At 37.9% G+C, this 17,033-nt stretch overlaps 1 pseudogene; it reads right to left on the reverse strand.

The window, feature by feature from the left end:
* Positions 1-6,677: 6,677 nt before the first annotated feature.
* Positions 6,678-17,033, reverse strand: part of LOC122050350 — a 54,252-nt pseudogene continuing 43,896 nt past the window's right edge.

Genomic DNA, 17,033 nt, shown 5'->3' on the forward strand with positions numbered 1-17,033 from the left:
TAGGAAGTGAGAGTTTTGACAATTGGATCGCACTGAGACAATCTTCTCGAAACTCACAAGCAAACACAAAGGTAATAGATATATTAATTAGTGTTTTTCCTAACAAAATTTTGTGTCAATTAGAAGATTACAAAAACGTGTTTGAGATGTGGACCAAATTGATCGAGCTTCACGAGACTCTGTCGAGGCTACAAGATCAAGATGAAAGTGAGTTCGAATACAAGTCTGAATCCGGAGAGCTATCCTCAGAGCCTGATCTAGAAGAACAAGACCAAATCAACTTCATCGCACTAGTGGCTGAGGAGGAGGCTGATGGATCCAAACCCGAGTTCGACCAAACACTTGAACCTGAATCTGAAACGGCAATGGTCAAGGGGGAGAATCCTAATGAGGATTCAAAAGGTAATATTATAAATTTAAAATTTAAAGAACACATAACATGTTTTAATTACAGAGAACAAGGATATTACAAAAATAAATGCCCGATGGATCAATCCGCACAACCGGAGGCAAAGGAGGAACTGATGCCTGGAGTCCGGAAAAAGAAGGACCACATCAAATGTTTCAATTGCAAAAAGATGAGGCATTATAAACCTCAATGTCCAGAGAGAAGACCCAAGGATTCAGGGGGAGCAAATATGGTAAATAAATTTATGTTACATGAAAAATTATATGCTTTAGATCCTTCTTGTTTGAATTATAATTTGAATTTGAAAAAGCATGAAAATCCTACACTAACATTACTTAACAAAAATAATAAAAACTTAATTAATTTAAATATAACTATAATTACCAAATCAACCCAAACCTTAATCAAAACCTAATCAAAACTTATTTATTCAAGATAATTTGAATTTAAATCAAAATAACAATTATCTAAAATTAACTAACAATAAACAGAACCTAACTAAAAATTTAGAAAATAAAAATAAGAAACAAAACTATAAATTAAATACAAAATCAAATTTTAGAAAACTAGAAAAACAAAATAATATTTTAAAAAATAAAATTGATAAATTAGAAAACATTATTAATAATTTTATCAACTCAGAAAATCTAGATTTCAATTATAAATCAAAACCAAATCTGAAACAAAACTTTCATAAACTTAATTATAATCATGTACCCTTTAATTATGAAACTAATCAATTTTGATAATAATAATATAACAATAATAATAAATATCAATATAAAAACAATAATAATAAACAATAATATAATAACAATAATAATAAATAAATAATATAATAACAATAATAATAAATAATAATATAATAACAATAATAAATAATAATATAACAACAATAAAAATAAAACAACTATAACAAAGTAATAATAAACAATAATAAATAAAAACAATAATAATAATATGACTTGTTTGAATTGTTTGACTTGCTATGATCATGTATACTTATCTATTAAATACCATGTCATGCATCTTCTCTTTATGCTGTTAGAACGGATAGTTATAAAAGGTTTACCAAACCCTAACAACATAGCATCGGAATGGATTGGGATGATAGTACGTCAAGGAAACTTTGTCGAAGGCATGTCTAGGCTGAATATGGAATTCTACCTGGTGCACTAAACTTAGTGGATCTGACTGAAGCTACCCCAGTCAAACATGGACTAGTTAGACCAAAATTTAGTATTAAGTTCTTTGAGCGGGAACAATTTGGAAAGTCTTCAGCAAGTGGTCCACCGTTGATACACAAGAAGGTCATATGCCTCGCCACTGAACTGAAAGCTTATCCTTAGAATGCCTGCTTGATTAACCCAAAGTTATGTTTGAATCTAACATGGGTTTAATAACATTTTTCAAGTTCAATCTTAAACAAAAAAAATAGTAATAAACAATCAATTAATTTTAAAATTTAATTAATATTATTTTAAAACTTAATTAAAATCATTTTAAAATTTAATTAAATTTATTTTAAAACTTAATTAAAATCATTTTAAAAACTTAATTAAAACTATTTTAAAACTTATTTTAAAACTTAATTAAAATTATTTTAAAACTTAATTAAAATTCTTTTAAAACTTAATTAAAATTAATTTAAAACTTAATTAAAATTATTTTAAAACTTATTTTAAAACTTAATTAAAATTATTTTCAAACTTAATTAAAATTATTTTAAAACTTAATTTGTAACGACCCGGCCCTTCGGCCTCTTGGGCACCCTTGTGGTGTCGTTACTCACTAGGACTTTCTACCCCTGGCAGTGGATTTTTGCCTTCCCCAGGATTCAAACTCTTGACCTCCAGGATAAGTAGTAGAGTTTATGATGGTAGCCAAGTGAGTGCCGCTCACTTGGCTACCAGGATTCATAAACTCTAGTACTTAAGCTTGGAGGTCTAGATTTCAAATCTTGGGGGAGGCAAAAATTCACTGCCAGGGGTGGAAAGTCCTAGTGAGTAATGGCACGGCTAAGGGTCATCGGTCGACGACATTAGAGGTTGTCAAATGGGCCGACGACATAAGGGGCCGCCAGTGGGCCGCCGCAAGGGCCGCCCAAGAGGCCAAAGGGTCGGGTCGTTATAATTCGAACTCTAGACCTCCAGGCTTAAGTACTAGAGTTTATGAATCCTGGTAGCCAAGTGAGAGCCTCTCACTTGGCTACCAGGATTCATAAACTCTAGTACTTAAGCCTGGAGGTCTAGAGTTCGAATGCTGGGGGAGGCAAAAATCCACTGGCCAGGGGTGGAAAGTCCTAGTGAGTAATGGCACGGCCGACGGTCGACGGTCGACGACCCGAGGGTCACCAAATTGGCCACCAAATGGGTCGGGTCGTTACATAATTAAAATTACTTTAAAACTTAATTAAAATTATTTTAAATTTTATTTTAAAACTTAATTAAAATTATTTTAAATAATTAATTAAAATCATTTTAAAAACTTAATTAAAACTATTTTAAAACTTATTTTAAAACTTAATTAAAATTATTTTAAAAACTTAATTAAAATTATTTTTAAAAAACTTAATCGAAATTATTTTAAAAAACTTAATTAAAATTATTTTAAAAACTTAATAAACTAAATTAATTAATTAACCCTAATCATTAACTAGTTTAACTTAATTAACTTACTACACTTAATTCTTAATCTCAACTTGAAATCTTAAATCAACAAATAAAGTAATTTAACATTAAAGAAAATTAAATTTTCAAAACTAATTAATTCCTAAGAAACTAATTAAATTCATAGTCAATTAATCTATAACTATTAATTATGACACTTATAATCAACCTTATTTGAAATAAGTAATAATTAATTATAAATCAACTTTTTAATCCTTAATTAATTAAAAATAAATAATCATACTAAATTAAACTAAATTGAAACTCACTTTTAAATTAAGTTTAAATTAATCAATAATCAAACAAATCAACCTATAACCAAAATATTAGAAAAAAAAAGAAATTCTTAACCAAGTCAACTTAAGTAATCCTTTATTAATTAGTTAATTATCTTTAACAAATAACTTTACAATTCCTAAACTAAACGTTACCATCAACTTAATTACTAATCCATTTTAACCTAAAATTAATTTAATCAAAGTTCAACTAAAACTAAATTTTAACTAAATTACAACGAAACTCACAATCAATAAAGTCATCTTACACAATTATAGGATTACCATACTTGAAAATTTGGAATGGGTGAGATGCTAAGAAAATTAAAATTTAATTTTTTTTAAAAAAATATTTTTGAAAACTTATAAATCTATTTTCTTATGAAATATTTTTCAAATCTTGATTGATGATTGATTGGGTGTATTATATATATAAATTATTGTTATTCATCGGCTATGTCTTTAGAACCTTAAGTCAATCCTGACCCTTAGACACACATAGAAAAGTCTTTCTTGTGCGTAACAAGGATATCTAAAAATAGTGTATGGTTAAGGGGGAGAGATTTGATTGAAGGACATATTTTTTAATATTCAAAATCATGCTATTGAAAACATATTTTGAAAAATATTTCAAAACACTCTTCGAAAAATGCTTGATAATACTTCTTTACAAATATTTTTGAAATTATCTTTAAAATCTCTTAATCAAATATTTTTTGAAAATTACTTTTACAAAATTATTTAAAAAATTCTGGTTTTGACATTAACTTAAAAATATTTTTGAAAAATTACTTACAAAAGTTTAACTCAAAATCATATTCTTCAAACTCATAGTTTTTGAAAACTTTTTGAAAAATCATAGTTTAAAGAATAGTTCCTTGAAAATAAAAAAAAAATCCTTGAAATTTACTTGAAAAATTTTGAACCCAACTTTGAAATAATCTTTGAAAGCTTGAAAAAACTATTTTCAAATATTTTTGAATATATTCCTGAAAGACATTACTTAGTGCATTCTTTAAAACTATTTGTCATTTACACAAATCATGGACCGGTGCTTTTTCAAAATATCTATGAATCATTTTTGAAAACCCAAATATACATCTTATTATTATCTTTCAAAAGGGTGAGGGAATACCTTAGGAATATCTTGAAAATGTTTACAAGTATTCCATCATTGTTGGTGCAAAACTTAGGGATCCTTAACAATTAACGCTATTTATGAAGGGTCTTTTTGTTGTATGACAAAAGGGGGAGAAAAGGGGTTTAAGTTAGAAATCTAAATCTTTTGAATTGACCTAACTAAAACATATTTGTCAAACATCAAAAAGGAAGAGATTGTTGGTGCAATCGACCTCCAAGGTTTTAATGTCAGACAAATATGTTTAAGTATGTTTAAGTATGAAGCTTGATCTAGGGAAGTCCTAGTTGTAGGCTAAGCAAGGGAAGTCCTAGTTGGAGGCTAGGGAAGGGAAGTCCTAGTTGTAGGCTAGGCAAGGGAAGTCCTGGTTGGAGGCTAGGCAAGGGAAGTCCTGGTTGGAGGCTAGGCAAGAGAAATCTCGGTATATCGTGGAAGTTAGGTGGATAGGTCTGGAGGACTTGATTCTTGGGTAGTCGAATACTGAGTCTTGGTGAGTGAAGCCAAGTGGAGAATCCTAAGGGGTGGTAACCTTAGGTTCTCGTGAGTGAAGCCGGATGAAGTAAATCCTAGGGGGTGGTAACCTTAGGTAACAAGAAGTCTTGGAGGAGTGAACTCCAAGCAAGGTTGATCGGATGATTTTTGATCGACCGGACCAGCGAATCTCGGTAAATCAAGGTTTAGGTTTACCATTGTATTCTGTATTACTATTATTGCTATGGCTAATGTACTATTGCAGGAAAAGTCTTAGTGGATCGGGCAATCAGACACTGAGCTGGCAAAAGTCCAAACAGGTATGGAGGACCAATGTTTGGCAGATAAGTTAAGGTATGTAACTGGAGGAGCGATAGTGAGGTCGGGTTCCTAAAGGGAACAACCTTAGGTCGCTGATCCAACTGAAAAAACCGGGAAGGTTTCCAAGTTGAGATCAAGACAGTTCTACTGTCTATATTACTCATGCATTATATTACTGTGCTAACCTTTGTTTTGCAGGAATATTGTTTAACTCTGTTTTACATATTCGGCATGATCGGTCGACCGAACAGGAGGATTGGTCGACCGAACCAGCTTGACTCAGACCAGAGATCAGTTCAGACCAAAGCGAAGCACAGTCCGATCGAAGCTTGATCGGTCAACCGAACCAGGGATCGGTCGACCGATCCAATCAGTATTAATGGAGCATTAAATGAAGATCTCAACAGATTTTCATGAACAAGGAAGGAAGCTGTTCGACCGACCAAAAATGAGGTTCGGTCGACCGAACCCTTAATGAGAAATTAATGAGAAAGATCGAGCCAGCGTCAGACTCCAGCTAGGAAGGAAGGGAGCGGGGTTCGGTCAACCGAACCCAAGGATCGATCGACCGAACATTGACGATTCTTATAAAAGTGAAGCTCCAAGTCCGTGGCTGGGTAACGGGTTCTGATATCATCTCTGTGAAAAAGCTATTCGTGCTACTACTCTTCTACACATCCATCAAGCAAGTTGTTGTACCATCCAAGAAGTGCCGATCGAGCTACATCTTCTATCTAAGTAATTGGTATATTTGTATAATTGCATTGTACTTAATTCAAGTAAGATAGTAGGTTGTTACTATCTTACTCTGCTCATTTGTACAATCTGCTTCTTTCCGAGGATCTCGGAAAGAAGGGTTATAGTGGATTGCCCATCAGTGCGATCAAGGATCATGGGCCTTCGAGTAGGAGTCGAGCTAGGCTCCGAACGAAGTAAAACAGACTTGTCTAGTCTTTTATTTTTCGCTATGCACGACTCTGTTTTTAAAAGACAAAAGAAAAGGTTTTAAAACAAGCGATATTCACCCCCCCCCCCCTCTATAGCTCTCAATTGATCTATCACTATCCAGACAACATTTCAACAAGTTAGCAAGCAAACTCAACGTCAGAGATCTCCCGTTGAGTTTGTCATGGGGTAAAAGAGATAAAACTGAATTATCAAAATTGACCGAATCAAATTACCAAATCAAATCATATTAGTATTTGGATTATTCTAATAATTCTGTTATAATTATTCTCAGAATTATTCTTAGAATAAATCTATTATTTATTAATTAATTAATTGATCAAGTACTTTTTGAACATTATATATTGTGTTGTCCTTAGGACAAATATCAATGAATAATAGATTTTATTCATCTCATATTATTTCTTGCTCTCTCCCTATTCTTCTTCTTATAGGCCCCACCCGAAGTCTGCTTCGTGGATTGGCAGACGTGCCTAGCTGTTGACGTTGAGGGCTGGGCATCTGAAAGTGTGAGTGCCCCTCAACAGAGTCTCCAGATTTGGCTGCATCTCCATGTAGTCCAATGCCGACTGCAAGTAGCTAGCGTCCATCCTCACCAAAGCCTCCTGGGTCGTCTTGGCCGCTGGGGAAGGACCGCCCTCCGGAGAGGCCACCTCCCCTGCTGCTGCAATGGGCGTGGTTGTAAAGATCACATTCCCGAAGTAGCCTTGCGGAAGCGGCGGCTACACTCGTTGCTGACTTTCGGTTGGAATGTACATCTTAGTCGTCTGGTCGAGCGGGAGGTCGCGCGCTATGCACGCGCACCGCCACACGTGGGTCGTGAGGAGGACGTACATGATGTAGCTGCCACCTGGGGGAGCTTTGGCTTTGAGGAGGTTAAGCTGCTCCCGAGTGAGCTTGAAGATGCGGACAGTAGCGGCAGGGCTTGGGACTTGTGAAGCAGAGGTGTTGTTCATGGAAGGAGGGGGTTGATACTCAATGTGAGTAAAAGAGCGGTTGGGTGGCAGGGTGGGTCGCGAGCGCGGAGGAGGGTCCGGTCGATGACTGGCTGGACGGCGATGCCAAGGCGGCGGGCAACGTCAGGCCAGGAGTTTATAAAGTGAAGGTCTGCGACGCCGTCGACAACGTGATGTTGCATGCCGACGCCCAAGGTTGAACCACCACACTTGAAATGTGTAACCTGTGCATGCGTCGATTAGATCAAACCCACCAAATTGAATTGAATAAAAGTGAAAGAAAAGAAATCATGAATGTTTAACCTTTCTAACTTTGAAACTCTACTCTTCTGCAATGCAAGGTTTTTAAAAGGTTAGTAAAATAAAAAAAAAAATGTCAAATACAAAAGTTTGAAATATTGTTGAGGAGAGATTTGAGATTTACAATTTAAGGTGATGTTTGGTTTAGAGGTTTGGGAATGAAGGAATGGATTCATTCTCAAATTTTATGTTTGGTTGATGGGAATGAAATCAAGATTTTGGAATGAAACCCAAAAATTTGGGTATGGATGAAACTCACCCTCTCTCTTGGGTTTTGATGGAATGAGAATGTGAATTAAGTTTTGAACAAAAATACCCTTAGTATATTTGTTCAATTTTCTTTTATTTCACACTCTCTCTCCTTGTTCTCTCTCATCAGATTGCAGGGTCGAGCTGCAGGCCTGACGGGGAGTAAATCCCCGAACCCTGTGCAACTCACCCCACCACCACTTGCCCTCTCGGTTGCCGTGATTTACCTCCCTCGTGATGGCCTAGGGTCGGGTGTAGCGGGGGCGCTGGGGGCGAACGATTTCTCCTTTTTTTGCGACATATTTTCTCTCTCCTTATTCTATCATCACACTTTCTCTTTCAACATAATTTCTCTCTCATCAGTTTCTCTCATCACACATTCTCTATCATTTTCTCTCTGTATCTTCTTCCATCACACACTTTCTCTCCTCATTTTTTTCTCTCTTCATTCTCTTCCATCACACTTTCTATCCCATTACACACTCTTTCCTCATTTTTTCATCATACTTTCTCTCTCCTCAATATCTCTTACCATTCTCTCCTCATTTGCTCTTATCACACTTTCTCTCTCCTCATTTTCTCTCATCACACTTTCTCTCTTCATTCTCTCCCATCACGCTCTCTCTCCTTATTTTCTATAATCAAACTTTCTCTCGCAGCATACTTTCTCTCTCATCATACTTTCTCTCTCCTTAATCTCTCATTTTCTCTCATCATACTTTCTCTCTCTTCATTTTTCTCATCACTCTTTCTCTCTCAAGATACTTTCTCTCTCCTCAATCTTTCATTTTTCTCCCATCATACTTTCTCTCTCTTTATTTTTTCCATCACTCTTTCCCTCTCATCATACTTTTTCTCTTCTCAATTTCTCCTATCATGCACTCTCTCCTCATTTTCTCTCATCCTACTTTCCCTCTATTCATTTTTTTCCATTACACATTCTCTCTTATCACATTTTCTCTCTCATCATTCTCTCTCATCATATGTTTCTCTCACATTCAACTTTCCCTCCCATATAATTTTTTCTCTTATTTTCCTCTAAGGGTAAAAAAGAAAATTTAGGTCCATTCCAATTGAAAATATTCAACCAACCAAATATTATTTTTAAAAATAATACCTAAGATCATACTCATTTCATTCCATAATACTATGATATCTCTTCTCATTCCGATTTCTAGGAGATAACCAAACGTCACCTAAGAGTAGTAGCGAAAAAGTTAAACTCGCTTTTTTCTCTTTAAGTTCATAATTAATGATAAAGTAACGATCAAAATTATACTCCTTTCTGTTTTATAAAAATAAATTTTTAATAAAATTATTAGCAAATTATTTGATACGGTGATAAAGATATACCCCCGAAAAATGAATTAAAGAAGTAAAGATCGTCTAACGAGGAAGTTAAAGTCAAAAGGTCAAAGTTACAGGGTCAGGTGGGGACTACGACTACGGAGTGCGGATCGAGCAAGGTTGGTCAAGCGGGCCCTGAGAGTTGGTCGAACAGGAAGGGCCGATCAGACTATCCGAGTGGTTGTCCTCAGCACTTGCAGCCAAGGTTAAGAGTCAAATACTAAGTTATCTGGTCTACCACCCTTGTCGATCGTACCTTAGGTCTAATCGGACGCAATACGCCTCTCCGACAATAATAAGGCTGAGTGAAGAACAGGTTGATGGCTTCATTCAGTATGGTCGAGTTGGTGACGTCCCGGCCGAGTGGCTCATGGTCGGCCTACAGTGGGACTCACATACACATCTTATCGTACTCTTTTGGAAGTTTGTGCCACCGACAATAAAAGAATGTTATGTAGGCAAATCATACTTTAGAAGCTTCTGGCCTGTCATATTAGAAATTTGTGTACTTACTTAAGGAAATGTATCAAAAATACTTTTATACTTGTCTTTTCTTAGGAAGCTTTGGAAAACGTGCATATACTTTGGGATGTATGCACAGACACTGCAGTGGCACTATAAAAGGAGGTATACATCTACAGACGGAAGTATGCGATGCTTTATATTTGAACACACCCATTGGTACAGTCTTTTTACTATTCTTCTCCTTCTCATACATAGATCACTGACTTGAGCATCGGAAGGTCAATACCGAGAACTCCTTCCCTGGCTCAACACTAACGCTCCTGGTTTTGTAGGACAGCGCAGAGTCTTCTTTCAGTCAACACCAGAACCACGTTCCTAGCTAGTCGTATTCTCAGCTTTCAAATAGGATCATTATTATTTTGAAAATAAATACATTTTATAAGTTTAAAAAGCAATATACAAATGACTATTGATATGGGATGTAACGAGCAAATCGAAAAGATGATGTGGTAATCAAAGTCAAGGTGACGTGGTGGTCAAGGTCATGGTGGCCTGGCGGCCAAAGTCAATGTAACACCCCACCCTCCTCCCTACTAGTCTGTAAGGGTGGAACGCTACTAGACTACTAACTATACTTAACTAGAGTTGTTCACATGAAAATATCTATACTTAAAACTCTCAAAACTCAAAGCAAACAATATATAACAACGGAAAACATAAATAACTCAATTTATGGAACTAATGTGCTCAGCAATTAAAAGGAAGAGTTCTAAACATAACATATCCGATGAGCAAATCTAACAACATGAAAGAATAGTTCCAACATTCTGAATACAAAATTCTTAATAAATTTTTAAGCTAAGTCCCGAGGCTTCCATAGTCCAAACATCACACATCCATCCGCCCCTCCTTGTCGCCTTCCTTCGCTATAGCTTTTCCTTTCCTTTATCTGCAGTAAGAGGAAATGCAACTATAAGCAAAAATGCTTAGTAAGCGCTATCTAACTCTCAAAACTCGAATATGCATGTGAATAGGAAGAAATCTAAAAACTGAATGCTTAAAAGAAATACTACACATGCTCATCTAATAGCAAAAGAATCAAACATACTGAAATGCTAAACATGTAAAGCTTCTCATGCTCATCTAATATCAAAGGAATCAAACATACTGAAATGCTAAACATGTAAAGCTGTTCATGCTCATCTAACAACAGTATAAAAATCTAAACAACATGCTAGCATAAAAGAAAACTAAACTAAACTTGCTGATCTTTAAACTTGTGTGAAACTTATTTCACTTGTTCAAAAACTTATACTTTTATACTTTAAAATACTAATCTCTTGGGCCTAGGCTTAGTACCATTGTGCGCTCCCTAATAGAAACTGAGGTAGCTAGCCACTAGTCCTACGAGGGTAAAGACCTTGGTCTTACCAGGGCCGAGACCTCGGAAATGGTCACCTGGATTTGTTTAACGACAACCTCGAAAGTCGGGTACTAGCCTCTTCAAGTAAAATACTTCTTACTTATTAATATCTTTAATAAGGAGAATGCCTCGACAATTAAACAACAAGCTTAAACAAACTGTTCATATTCATTGCATATATATATAGAAAACTAAAACTGAATGCTTTTATGAAATCCGAAACTGACATGCTAACTAAAAATCTATAATTGCAGGTTAAAGAATCACTCACAAAGAATCTAGCAACATGTTAAACAATTGATAACAAAAAGGGTCTAATTAAGCCACAGAAATCCAACAGAGCATTCCCAAAGGTAAAGCTATTCATGCCTATTGCATAGCACAAACCAAAATTGCATAATAATCCCTAAAAGAAACTGCCCGTGCCTCCTTTATAGCACCAACTGAATTCCATAGAAGTTTCAAAAGGAGCTGCTTTTACCCTTTTTCCATTGCATGATACCAAGTTAAGCTTGCTGGAATGTTTTTAACATAAAAACCTATATAAAACTTATTCACAGCTTATGTTTTTATAGAATAAAGGAAATCTTTAAGCATGCTTCAAAAAATAAACCGAAACCACAATCCATTCCTCCTGTTCAGTGCCATAGCAGGAAACCAAAAGGAACAAAATGCTCAACATACTTAACCTTCTCATGTTCTTTCTTTGAGACTCACAACAACAAACCCTAAACCATAATCTTTACAGCCAAATTCGAAAACAAGGAGAAACTAAATCCCTAGCAAATCCAAAATTCCTCACGGCATATTCTGGAAACCAAAAGAAACTCTAAATCAAAGCTTGAAACTACCCTTACCGCAGGTGAGTAGCACTTACCTCGGCTTTCTTGGACTCACAACCGAAAAGAAGCTTCTAGGGTTTACGGAGAGGCTTGCTGTTCAGCGATCTCTTCATGTCCGCATGCTCCCCTCGACGAAACGGTCACGAACGGGTGAAGATTTCATGAAAACACCCCTTCGCCGGCCACCGGAGACAAAACCCTAGCCTCGGCTTTGTTTTCCGCCCGAGCACCGCCGTCGCACACGAGAGAGAAGAGAGGAGGAGAAGTTTAGGTCACCGCAATTAATCCCTAAGTTCTCCCTTTATAACTCCAGTATTCTGTTATCAACTATTGCTTAAATAAATTTCAATATCTATTTTATTAGCACGGCCCTCTTGGGCGCTTGGCTATCGCGCTTCGCTTAAGTCTTGGACCGGGTCGGAGGTCGCGGGTTCGAACCTCGGCCGAATCTCTTTATTTTTTTTCAACTTCTTCCTTTTGGTAAAATACCAAACGAACTCCGAAAATTACATAAAAATACTCTAAAAATTCCTAAAAATCTCTAGAATATTTATAAAGCATTTCTAAATATTTTTAAGCACTATTAGGACTCATAATGAGGAAATTTGGGTTGTTACAATTCCCCACACCTTATAAAAAGTTCATCATCGAACTTAGAATAATTCTGGATATTTATATCTCATGCTGTCCTCACGCTCCCAAGTAACTTCCTCGTGCTTCTGATTCTGCCAGATGACCTTCACTAGTGGTACTTCTTTATTCCTTAGTCTTTTGACTTCTCTGTCCACTATCTGTGCAGGTCTGCTCTCATAACTATGATCTTCCTGGATCTTCACTGACTGTGGCTGAATCACTTGGCTAGGGTCGTGGAGACACTTCTTTAGCATGGAGACATGAAATACATTATGTATTGCTGACATGTCTTGTGGTAAGTCCAGCTTGTAAGCTATTTTCCCAATCCTCTCTATGATCAGGTAGGGTCCTATATAGCGGGAACTTAACTTGCCCTTCTTGCCAAATCTCATCACTCCCTTCATCGGAGCAACCTTTAGAAAGACCGAATCCCCTACTTGGAATTCAAGTGGCCTACGGCGAGTATCAGCATAACTTTTCTGTCTACTCTGGGCAGTCCCAATCCTCTGTCTGATTTTCTGGATAGCCTGTATGGTTTCTTCTATCATCTCGGTCTGCCTGCCCAATTCTGTTTCCATCTCTTTCCTTTCTCTAGCCTCCAACCAGCATATAGGTGATCTACACTTTTAGCCATACAGTGCCTCATAAGGTGCCATTTTGCTAGTGCCCTGGTAGCTATTGTTGTAGGCGAGTTCTGCTAAGTACAGATACTTGCACCAACTGCCTTTAAAATCTAATGCATAAGCCCTGAGCATGTCTTCTAAAATCTGATTTACTCATTCTGTCTGTCCATCAGTCTGGGGATGGAAGGCTGTGCTGAACTTGAGTTTGGTGCCTAGTGCATTCTGAACATACTCCCAAAAATGAGAGGTGAAACACCCATCCCTATCAGAAACAATCGACTTCGGAACTCTATGAAGTCTGATCACTTCTTTAACATATAGCTGTGCCAACTGCTCTATAGAGTGGAACACCTCGATGGCTAGAAAGTGGGCAGACTTGGTCAATCTATCCACTATCACCCATATCACATCGTATCCATTAGTGGTTCTTGGAAGACCTGTTATAAAGTCCATGGATATTTCTTCCCACTTCCACTCTGGTATTGGGACTCCTCCGGGTCTCTGGTGCTCTGCTTTGACCCTCTGGCATGTCAGGCAAGTACTGACATATTTTGCAACATCTCTTTTGAGTCCGGACCACCAGAATCTCTGCTTCAAATCTTGATACATCTTGGTGGAACCAGGATGCATGGAGTACGGTGTACTATGAGCTTCTTCTAGAATCTTTCTTCTCAATTCCTCATCATTGGGGACACAAAGGTGGCTCCCCTGATAAAGGATTCCACTATTTGATACCCAAAACTCTGAATTTTCTTCTTTTTATATCCCTTGCTTGATCTTCTGGATATCTGGATCTTCACTTTTCTTTCTCTGTATATCCTCAAGCAAGGTTGACTCTAAGGTCAATGTAGAGAGTTGCCCATAAACAATTTCGACTCCAAAATCTGACAATTCCTTCTGTAGTGGCAGTGCTAATGATGACAATGACATCAGAGTTGCACTGGACTTTCGACTTAGTGCATCCGCCACTTTGTTAGCTTTACCTGAGTGGTAGAGGATTTCACAGTCATAATCTTTAACCAACTCTAGCCACCTGTGCTATCTCATGTTTAAATCCTTCTGGGTAAAGAAATACTTTAAGCTCTGATGGTCGGTGAAGATTCTGCACTGAACTCCATACAAATAATGTCGCCAGAGTTTTAGTGCAAAAACCATAGCTGCCAGCTCAAGATCGTGAGTGGGGTAGTTCTTCTCATAGTCTTTGAGTTGTCTGGAAGCATAAGCTATAACCTTCCCTTCTTGCATAAGAACAACTCCGAGGCCCATCTTGGAGGCATCACTGTATATGTCAAAACTCTTGTCACTCTCTGGAACAGTCAGAATGGGAGCACTAGTCAGTCTTTTATTCAATGCTTGGAAACTTTGCTCGCATTTGTCTAACCATTCAAACTTCTTGTTCTTCCTAGTGAGGGCTGTTAGTGGAGAGGCTATCCTGGAAAAGTCCTCCACGAATTTTCTGTAATACCCAGCTAAACCAAGGAAGCTTCTGATTTTCCTGGCGCTCTTGGGTCTACACCAGTTGTTGACCGCTTTTATTTTGGCTGGATCCACCTGAATACCTTCTTTATAAATGATGTGACCTAGAAACGCCACCTGCTCCAACCAGAACTCGCACTTCGAGAATTTAGCATAAAGCTGCTTTTGCTGAAGGGTCTGCAGTACTATTCACAAGTGCGTGTCATGCTCCTCTGGGGTTCTTGAATAGATCAGAATGTCGTTGATGAACACGATGACAAACTTGTCAAGGTATTCTCTGAACACTCTGTTCATTAAGTCCATGAAGACCGCAGGTGCATTAGTCACTCCAAAAGGCATGACTACAAACTCGTAGTATCCGTATCTGGTCCTGAAAGCTGTTCTGGGTATATCACTTTCTTTCACTTTCAACTGATGGTACCCAGAGCGCAGATCTATCTTAGAGAACATTGTTGCCCCCTTTAACTAATCAAATAGATCATCTATTCTGGGAAGAGGGTACTTGTTCTTAATTGTTACTTTGTTCAGCGCTCTATAATCTATGCACATCCGCATAGATCCATCTTTCTTCTTGACAAACAACACCGGAGCTCCCCATGGTGAATGACTGGGACGGATGAAGCCTTTGTCAAGCAGCTCCTGGAGTTGTTCTTGTAGCTCTTTCAGTTCTGTTGGAGACATCCGGTACGGAGCTTTTGAAATTGGACCGGTACCAGGAACTAATTCAATTTCAAACTCCACTTCTCTGTTGGGAGGTAGTCCAGGTAGCTCCTCTGCAAATACCTCTGGATACTCACAGACTACCCGAACATCTTCCTGCTTGGGTCCTTCTTGTTCTTTTGCATTCACAATGTACGCAAGAAAACCAGTACACCCTTTTGCTAACATCTGGTGAGCTGTGAGGGAAGAGAGAAATTTCTGGGTCTTCCTCTTCGACACTCCCGTGAACTCAAAGGATGGTTCACCTTCTGGGCTGAAAATCACTTTCCTTCTGCGGTAGTCCACCGAAGCACTATACTTGCTGAGAAAATCCATACCCAGAATGACATCGAAATCTTGCATCGCAAGGACTACTAGATCCACATATAGCTCTCGGTCTGAAATTCTGACTGGTACAACCCGAAGCCATTGGCTGGACTCCATGACTTCCCTAGAAGGTAGGGTCGTTAAAAGCTTAGAGTTCATGCTCTCTGTAGACATCTGTAATTCTTTGGCAAAGAGTACTGATATAAAAGAATGGGTCACCCCAGTATCAAATAGTGCAGTAGATAAATGCTGAAAAATAACTACTTGACCTGTTACGACCGTAGAAGCACTAGCAGCCTCCTCCTTAGTGAGGGAGTGTGAGATACGGTAAAATAAAATAACCTATAATGATTTATGGGAATTTTTAGATATTTTTCTGGATTTATTTGGAGGACTTATGACAGTGTTTAAAGGGATCATGGAAATCACCATTTGAGAGGCTTATTAGGGAGTTAATTAGGTGGAGTAATTAAACCCTACCTATATAAATAAGAAGCTACAGTACGCTAAAAAACGCCGCCTCATTTCTCCTTCGTGTCCACTCTGCCCGAAGACCGCCGTTTCCTCTCGAGCTCACCCTATTCGCCGACGATCTCAGCTCCGACGCACGTCGTGCCCGATCGTCGGCACCGGGTCGCAAGAGGTGGGTCTCCGACTTCCTCTGTGCACTATCGGGGGGCTCACCGGTGGATTCTGCCTTTAAAACCCCGCAGAGCATCCTCGGTTGGGGAAGGAGAGCGAGATCCGTGAATGCTAGGTGAGATCTCTTGTTCCAGAGCTCCAGAGTGGCGAGGGTTATGCTCCAGATAGCTAACTCGTTTTCCCGAGCTCTAGAACTGAGCAGGGTTCGTCGGAGTTCTCTTCGTCAACGGCAGAGGTTCCCGACATCAAGGTATTTGAGGTGAGGTTTGTTTGATTAGGGTTTTTTCTATTAGCTATAGAAGCTGCGATTTGTTGCCAGATGAGAGGGTGAACGGATTTTGTGGGTTGGTTTTGGGCAGTGGCTTGCTGTGAGGGGCTCGGCCACAACTCTCAGCAGCTGTTCTTCACCCGGGAAACATCAGGTAAGGTCTGCACCACTCCAGAAGTTCGATTTGTAGATCTAGGTGATGAATTCGGTGAGAATTGGGTGTTGATTAATGTGATTGTACAAATTATAGCTTTGTGGAAACATTAGATTGCAGGTTTGATAACGAATCCTACGTTGAGAGTGGGGATCAGATCTAAGGTTGTGGGAGGTGATTAAGGTATGTTTTGTTCAGGTAATAAATTATAGTGATCCTATTAGAAGTTTGGAATTAAGTTAGTATTGTTCTCAGAAGATTGCTAGCGGTAGATGTGGTTAAAGAATGCGACCATTTCTTGTACTGTATCAGTTCATATGGAATCCATGCATGTTTAGAATTCCTCTTGTTGATCGGTTTTAGCTAGAATTGTGGGATCT

This window comes from Zingiber officinale, chromosome 3A (assembly GCF_018446385.1).
Source record: "Zingiber officinale cultivar Zhangliang chromosome 3A, Zo_v1.1, whole genome shotgun sequence".
Lineage (NCBI taxonomy): Eukaryota > Viridiplantae > Streptophyta > Magnoliopsida > Zingiberales > Zingiberaceae > Zingiber > Zingiber officinale.